The sequence below is a fragment of the Anabrus simplex genome, chromosome 5 (genome assembly GCF_040414725.1).
Source record: "Anabrus simplex isolate iqAnaSimp1 chromosome 5, ASM4041472v1, whole genome shotgun sequence".
NCBI lineage: Eukaryota > Metazoa > Arthropoda > Insecta > Orthoptera > Tettigoniidae > Anabrus > Anabrus simplex.
Window position 1 is genome coordinate 446,858,371 of NC_090269.1, and position 9,025 is coordinate 446,867,395.

Genomic DNA, 9,025 nt, shown 5'->3' on the forward strand with positions numbered 1-9,025 from the left:
AAAGCAGGTATGAGGCAGTTTCTAAAAAGTAATTATGATCGGTGGAAAACGGTAAATAAAAATGTAAACAGACTCTGGGAAGGGTTTAAATAAATTGTTGAGGAATGCGAAAACAGGTTTGTACCATTAAGGGTGGTAAGGAATGGTAAAGACCCACCTTATTATAAGGAGAAATTGAAAGAACTAACAAGAAAATTGAATGTAGCAAAGAAGGCAGCTAAGGATAACATGATGGCAAGCATAACTGGCAGTCATACAAATTTAAGTGAAAAATGGAAGGGTATGTATTGGTATTTTAAGGCAGAAACAGGTTCGAAGAAGGACATTCCTGGAATAATTAATGAACAAGGGGAGTGTGTATGTGAGGATCTTCAAAAGGCAGAAATATTCAGTCAGCAGTATGTAAAGATTGTTGGTTACAAGGATAATGTCCAGATAGAGGAGGAGGCTAAGGCTAATGAAGTTCGGTATTAAAATTTACATATGATAACAATGACATTTACTATAAGATACAAATTTGAAAACTAGAAAAGCGGCTGGAATTGATAAGATTCCTGGTAATATACTAAAGATAATGGGTTGAGATATAGTACCATATCTGAAGTAATTTGATTATTGTTTGGTCGGAGGAGCTATACCAGATGAAAGGAGAGTTGCTATAGTAGCCCCTTAGTATAAAGGAAATGGTGATAGACATAAAGCTGAAAATTACAGGCCAGTAAGTTTGACATGCACTGTATGTAAGCTTTGGGAAGGCATTCTTTCTGATTATATTAGACATGTTTGTGAAATTAATAACTGGTTCGATAGAAGGCAGTTCGGTTTTAGGAAAGGATATTCCACTGAAGCTCAACTTGTAGGATTCCAGCAAGATATAGCAGATATCTTGGATTCAGGAGGTCAAATGGACTGTATCGCGATTGGCCTGTCTAAAGCATTTGATAGGGTTGATCATGGGAGACTAATGGCAAAGATGAGTGCAATTGGACTAGACAAAAGAGTGACTGAATGGGTTGCTATATTTCTGGAAAATAGGTCTCAGAGATTTAGAGTAGGTGAAGCTTTATCTGACCCTGTAAAAATTAAGAGGGGAATTCCTCAAGGCAGTATTATTGTACCTTTATGTTTTCGTATATATAAATGATAAGAGTAAAGGAGTGGAATCAGACGTGAGGCTTTTTGCGGATGATGTTATTCTCCATAGAGTAATAAATAAGTTACAAGATTGTGAGCAACTGCAACGTGACCTCGAAAATGTTGTGAGATGGACAACAGACAATGGTATAAACGGGGTTAAAAGTCAGGTTGTGAGTTTAACAAATAGGAAAAGTCCTGTGAGTTTTAATTACTGCGTTGATGGGGTGAATGTTCCTTTTGGGGATCATTGTAAGTATCTAGGTGTTAATATAAGGAAAGATCTTCATTGGGGTAATCAGAAAAATGGGATTGTAAATCAAGGGTACAGATCTCTGCACATGGTTATGAGGGTGTTTATGGGTTATAGTAAGGATGTAAAAGAGAGGGCATATAAGTCTCTGGTAAGACCCCAACTAAATTATGGTTCCAGTGTATGGGACCTTCACCAGGATTACCTGATTCAAGAACTGGAAAAAATCCAAAGAAAAGCAGCTCGATTTGTTCTGAGTGATTTCCGACAAAAGAGTAGCGTTACAAATACGTTGCAAAGTTTGGGCTGGGAAGAATTGAGAGAAAGAAGAAGAGCTGCTCGACTAAGTGGTATGTTCCGAGCTGTCAGCGGAGAGATGGCGTGGAATGACATTAGTAGACGAATAAGTTTGTGTGGCGTTTATAATAGTAGGAAAGATCACAATATGAAGATAAGGTTGGAATTCAAGAGGACCAAATGGGGCAAATATTCAGTTATAAGAAGGGGAGTTAGGGATTGTAATAACTTACCAAGGGAGATGTTCAATAAATTTCCAATTTCTTTAAAATCATTTAGGAAAAAGCTAGGGAAACAACAGATAGGGAATCTGCCACCTGGGCGACTGCCCTAAATGCAGATCGGTATTGATTGATTGATAGACCCTCCGATGAGGTTGGGCAGCACAAACACCCAGCCCCCCGGACCATTTGAATTAATCAGTGAATGTTAAAATCCCCAATCCGGCCGAGAATCGAACCCGGAACCCTCTGAACCGAAGCCTGTTCGGTGACCATTCACCCCACGAGTCGGATTTTCTGTGATGACAAGGAATACTGTACCAAGACCAACTACAACTTCTCAGACCTTGATGCAGAATCCAACATGGCGGAAACATTGGGCACACTCGCTGCTGTGGGACGTAGCAGGGCATTAATTCCTAACAATATAACTAGTGTCGATAACATTATAATGTTCGTAAAGAAGAATTAGTACATGAAATATAAATCACGTTTCCATAGAAAAAAACTAAACGTTTTAAAACGGTATTCCAAAAACATAACCCTACATCAGTATATTTGACAATGACAAAATGTAAGTAATTAACATTAGATGGATGGATGGGTGGCTGGATGGATCTCGTCTTCAATACACAATACCCTTTGAGCTTTCTCTCAGACTCAAGAATTTCTTCCACAGAAGCAGTATAAGTGCAACCACTCAAACTTTTTTACGCACCAAACCTTCCCGCTATGCTATCTGTCTGCAATTTGGCAGGAAGCCAATAAGGCCAGTGGTACTTATTGAAAATATGTTTACACAGTTCTATCACTGTAGTAAGTGTGTGTTTCAATCTTCCTTCTGTTTATGACATGTGTCATAAGTCTATGCATATTTTTAAACATGTAAGGAATGAACGTTTCATGTCATTAGGACCAGAAATTTGACTAGTATCTTCATTTCTCGTATATGTACATTTCATGGGATTCTGTACATTACAAACTGACCACCACTTTTGAATTAATGTCAGAAACTGGATTGTGCAATTGGAAACAACCACACGTTGACCTTATGCGAATCCAAACCAGCAAAACTCTTACGATCAAATAATTTACTTCTAATGATGTAGTCTGTCTCTATTGATAATGGGCGGAGAGCTTTTTTTAGCAACATTCTCTCCTCTGAATGAAACAAGTCCTTAGTGTCCTTCATCATCTTCAGTATGATGAGCGTCGTGATCTCATTTTTTCACTTCATTAGTAACTGCATCCTTAACGAGATTTTCCCTTAACGAGATTTTCCATCGTGAACCGTCTTCAGCTCTTCTTAAGATACTGTGAAGAGGCAGACCGGTGATCTTCTTGGCTTTGCCTAACCATCTGTTTGTTGTCTGTCTGGTGTCTTGCAGAAAGGTCTCTTCTAAATTGTCTACTTTTCTTCTCAAAATGTGTCTCAGGAACTGGAGCTATCTTTAACGCGGGAAGATAAACGTTTTGTTATGTTCAATTCTCCTATAATGGAGGCATTTGTTCTTCTTTTTGCCCATGGTATACGGAGCATTCTCCGCCAACACCACATCTCAAAGGCATCTGTGACGGACTCAAGGCGATACCGCACGCCATCTAGCGGTTGTAGTAACGTCTATGTATGTATTTATGTAGAGTCTGAGTCTGGGGGATTGTTAATAAAAGGAGACTAGCTTGTAATAAACACGCTGTTGTTACTCCACAACTTTTGGTGCAGAAACCCGGTAGATTATTGAGAGTTCACACGAACCACGAATACTGTCGGTTTACGAAACATATTTGGTCGTTTCTGTGAGGAGAAGGCAGTGATGTTAAGTTCACTTCTTAAGGATTATTGAAAACCGTAAATCACTAACTTCACGTCATCAGGTTTAGCCTCAACACGACGGATAAGTACAAGCTTCCTTTCTTAGTCAAATACTTACTGGCATTCAAGTAGGGCTTGGCTCAATAGTTGTTTTTCCCTTTAGTGCCGTAATGATTGGTTTAGGTGCGCGTTTAGTTGTATGAATGCTTGAACCCATCATTTAATTCCGAAGGCGTCATTTTGTGACAGAGAAGACTTGATACCACAAATCCACGCTGGTCATCTTGACTAGTGCTGCCATCTGCCACTTCTCTAGGAACTCAACCTAATGCGAAGATTCGTCATTTCTACTCTAAAGTACGTACAAGCGAGAATCCAGCATCAACATGACTGAAATTGCAGGGCATCTTTCAAAATTAAAACGTAAACGGATAACTCATCGAGCAAATGCCACACGCTTGATAAATCAAATAAATACGTTCGATCATTCCACACCTGTTGACGAAATAGTGCATTTCAGTGAACGTTTACGCGAAGCTTTGGACAACTTACTCGCCTTAGATGATTCTATTCAAGATCTGCTCGATGACGTAGAATACAATGCAGATACAATAGAATGTGAAGAATACAGAGACAAAACAAACGAGCTATTAGAAGGGTGAAACATATTCTGGAGCAGAGTCAAGTTGGAAATAGCACGAATGTCGCCACCCAATCTTTTACAAATCCAACGGTTGACAACGTTGTCCCAGAAGTCAGGTCACCAACGATAAAACTACAAACTTTCACGGGAAGGATTGAGGAATGGTCTCGTTTTGGGAACAATTTGAGGCATCCGTAGACAGTCTCTGCCATAAATAAACACGTCTCTCTGCGCGGATACTTGGAACGTGAACCAAAGCGGGAACCAATACGATCGTATTACACTTCTTCCACCAGAGCGTGTGGCAATCGCATGTGCGCTCGGGCACCTATCGATGATGCATGTATCGAATATCGTACTAATCTTCTTCCGACAGAACGTCGATCGATGAGCAGTAGATAGCGAAGATGCGCGCGCACATGCTGATCTTAACATTCTCTCCCACTCACTCAACGTAGGTATAAATACGAGTGTAAGACAATGTGTCCCTTGCTTGCCTCGTAAGAGGCGGCCGTGCCCTGGCCCCAGGGCAATATGTTTTGTAGAGGAGACATCGCTACGGTGGTGGACCTCTATGGAGAGAGAGAGCACATCTCTCACTCACCCGTCCCTTGTTTTTGGTAAGAGGAGATAGGGGAGAGAGGACTACCTCTTTAAGCCCCCTATAGTCCCCCGAAGTCAAAAAAGCATAACCATTTACTTAGGTTAGCCTAAGATAACAGATATCGAATTTCAAATTTTGCGCGCCGACGTGCTTAAGGTAGCATCCATGAGGATTAAGCCGCGTCAAGATGCCAGCACGATGCTCTCTGGTTTAAAGATGGCAGATATCAGCTTGACAGCTGTCAAAAAAGCACGTGGAATTTCAAATTGCCCGCTACTACGTGCCTATGGTAGTAGCTATGAGGTTTAGTGCCGTCAAGAGGACAGCACTGAAGTTAGCGATGCGTTCTTGTTCAAAGATGGCAGCTGTCAGCTGTCAAAAAAGCACGTGGATTTGTTTACAAACAAGAGCACGTGGTCATGACATCACGGGGTCAATGACCTTTGGCCGGAGTCAATGACCTCAAGTGCTGACTCAACGCCTTAGGAGCCACAATGCTCCACTACTGAACGGTATTGAACGAGTAAGTGCCGCGAGTGTCCAAGGACAAGTTCCCCTCACCTCTTGATCAATCTCTTAGACACCATTGGGAGAGCTACACGTCTGGGAGTGAGATGATATTGATGATGATGATTAGATATGGAGAAGGTCACACATAGCCTGCTCCTGACGAATATCACCGAGGATCTGCTCAAGGTTTGACGTCATCATCAGAGCGACGAATCACCATGAACAGCGTCGTTGTCCTCAGTCCGTAAGAACACTCCTGAAAACAGTCTTTCGGCACGCAATCTAGTGATTCGAAAATGCGTACCACCACCTTTTCTAGATTCTGAATGAAAACTTTTCCACGATAGAGACTCGAACCTGCTAACACAGTGTAAGACCATAAAGACTTAACGCCCTAACGATCACGGCCACACACGCAGTTCCCCTACCTTGTCGGAGGGTCTGTCTTACACCAGACACACAAAAATCTTATTAATACCTCGACTTTAGAGATAGTGAAGAATTTGTCTGCACAGCTGACGCCAAAAGAGGACCAGAGTTGACGAGGGCAAATACGAACGACGAAAGGAATGAGCAACGACACACTCCATTGCACGCTCATCGCGATGGGATGGAATACAGTATGAGTATCAACGCAAAATATGTTTTGTACCTTTTGTCCAATCTCTGCTTTCCCATCAGTTCCCGCACCACATTTTGTAGCGTTTTACGGTGAGTCTGATTCTCGTGGTCACTTCTTATTGTCTGCACGGGACATTATAGCATAATGAAAATTCTTTGATGAGAAAAAGTACCTTATAAGTAAGGTCGGAAAGTAATTTCAAATATGTATATCCAAGACCATCTACAATATTATTAGACCTGAATGCATACGTGACAAAATGGCTGCCACATAGGGCCACGTGTTAGCCGGCGTGTTAGGCCATGTTCACATTCAGTTTGGTTCAAACCGCGCACACATGTGGTTGGTTGAGGTAATTTTGTTACTGGAATTGGTGTTTGTGTGTTAAATAGTGCTGCAGTGTCCTTTTATCGGCTCTTTTATTGGTTATCTAGATACTTTTAAAAAGTTAGTGATGTTATTAGTAATTATTATTATTATTATTATTATTATTATTATTATTATTATTAAGGTGTCTTTATTGTGGCGAAGTTAGCGCTCCCGGCCCTTTCTTGCATTTAACCACTTCATGTATATACAATATAATTTTTACATAAAATTTAAATATATGAAATCTTTACAACCTAAAGTATAACTAAAGCAACTAAAGTATCACTAACTAAACTAACTAAAGTGAGTAGCCTAAAGTATAATTAAAGTATAAACATGAACACATTACAATAAACAACCATATTCACTCTCATTCATGCATCCCGTTCACACTCAAGTAAGACTGGAAGTGCTTATAAGATGACGCTGGCAAAGGATTTTAAATTTTGTCTTAGATTTAGCTTCCCTGATGTCATTGGGGAGTTCATTCCACCAGTTCGTGGCGGTGATCGTGATCGATCTGTTGTAGGTTGCGGTTCGATGCACAGGAATTTCTAGCGTACAGCCTGACCGGGTATTGAACAGGTATAGGGAACTAAGGTAGCGAAATCTGGTGGATGGGTAAGGAGGAGTGTTTTCAGAAAGCACTTGATACACCAAAGTAGTTGCGTGGAGTTTACGTCTGTCATTCAGTTGTAACGAAGATAATTGTCTATAGTATGGGGATACGTGGGCATATGGTCGTATGTCGTATGCATACCTGATGCATGCATTTTGGGCACGTTGAAGTCTCATGCCTTGCTCGTTATTGATATCAATAAAAACTGTATCACAGTATTCGAGAATTGGGAACAAAAGTGATTGAATGAGCTTTATTTTCAGGGACCAAGGAAATATATTTTTAAACCGCTTCAGAGTATGCAGGCTTTGATATATCTTTTGGCACACTTTCGTCACATATTGCGACCAGTTCAATGTTTCGCTTATAGTCACACCAAGATTCATAACTGTTTCATAATATGGAATAATGGTATAGTTTAGTGCTACAGGAGGAGGATTAATTTTGAGATTGTTCCTCAGTGCAAAATTACTTTTGAGACTTAAATCTGCATTAACTTTTTCTACAGCACTCTGAATTTTAACAGTTCCTGAGTGGTAGTAGATGTGCAGATCATCAGCATAAAGATGATACTTGCAATGTGTAATCGATTTGGCAACATCGTGTAAGTAAATTGCAAACAGCAATGGTCCAAGTACAGACCCTTGGGAGACACTGAGGGGTTTGTTAAGCCACTCAGATCTACTAATATTTACTTTGACACACTGACGGCGATTTTTGAGGTACGAACTGAAAAAATTTATTGCCGTTTTGCTGAAATTTAATGAATCCAATTTTGAAAGTAGCAGTTGAGGAACAACAGTATCAAAAGCACTAGAAAAATCAAGTAGAACCAGTACAGTCACTTGTCGAGTGTCCATTGCGTGTCGGATATCATCAGTTACTTTCAGTAGGGCAGTCGTTGTGCTGTGTCCTTTCTTGAAACCAGATTGGTAAGGGTCAAGCAGTGAGTAGTTAGTCAAGTAAGTGAGGACTTGTTCGTGTACCAAGCGTTCTAGTAGTTTGGAAAGGGGTGGGAGAATGGATATAGGGCGATAATCTGATGGTAAACTAGGAGAATTCTTCTTAGGAATGGGAATGACGATACCGTGCTTCCACACAGTTGGGAATACTCCTCTATTCCCGCTCGTTCCATACGTGTCGTGGCCTAGAGTCCTCCTGGAGGAGGGCAACGTCTCCGATCCTTGGCACACCCTGTTGATTGTGTGGTATTTTCACCTCGTGGTAGCTTCGCAACTGGAGAAGATACTCTTCTTTCCAACTTTCCAAAAATCTTGAAGAACTCGCTGCCTCCTTTTAAATTCCGATGTCAAATTTTTCCCTATGGTGGGTTCTACTCCAAAAGGGATGGCTGTTAACCTTGTTCCGGCTAGAAAGTGAGACGGGGTCAGAACATGGCCAGTGTTTGTGTCCTCGGTGATCGGTCTGCTGTTAAGGGCGGCTTCTCTGCTGACAAGTGTTGTGTACAAGCCTTCCTCGTCCTGCTGCGAGCGTCCTAGAAACTTCCTCAGGCATCGTTTGGTAGAACCGACCATCCTCTCCCGGAATCCTCCCCACCAAGACGCCCAAGGTGCGATGAACTTCCATTGGACTTCTTGGTGAGCACAGTAGTGATGCATACTGGGGTCTACCAAGACGCCTTCGAGAGCCACGAGTTCCTTATTCGCTGCAGAGAAAGTGCGTGCGTTGTCCGAGTATAAGGTGTGCGGTATACTCCGTCGGCTAATGAATCTTTGCAAAGCCATTAAAAAAATTTCTGTTGACATATCGGTTGATAGTTCCAGGTGGAGTGCGCGCGTGGAGGCACAAGTGAACAGAACTATGTACGATTTATTAACTTCTCTGCCCCATTTAACATACAGGGGGCCAGCGAAATCCACACCTGTTACAAAAAATGGCTCCGTAAGTTGTACACGATCAAGTGGTAGGGGGCCTCCATC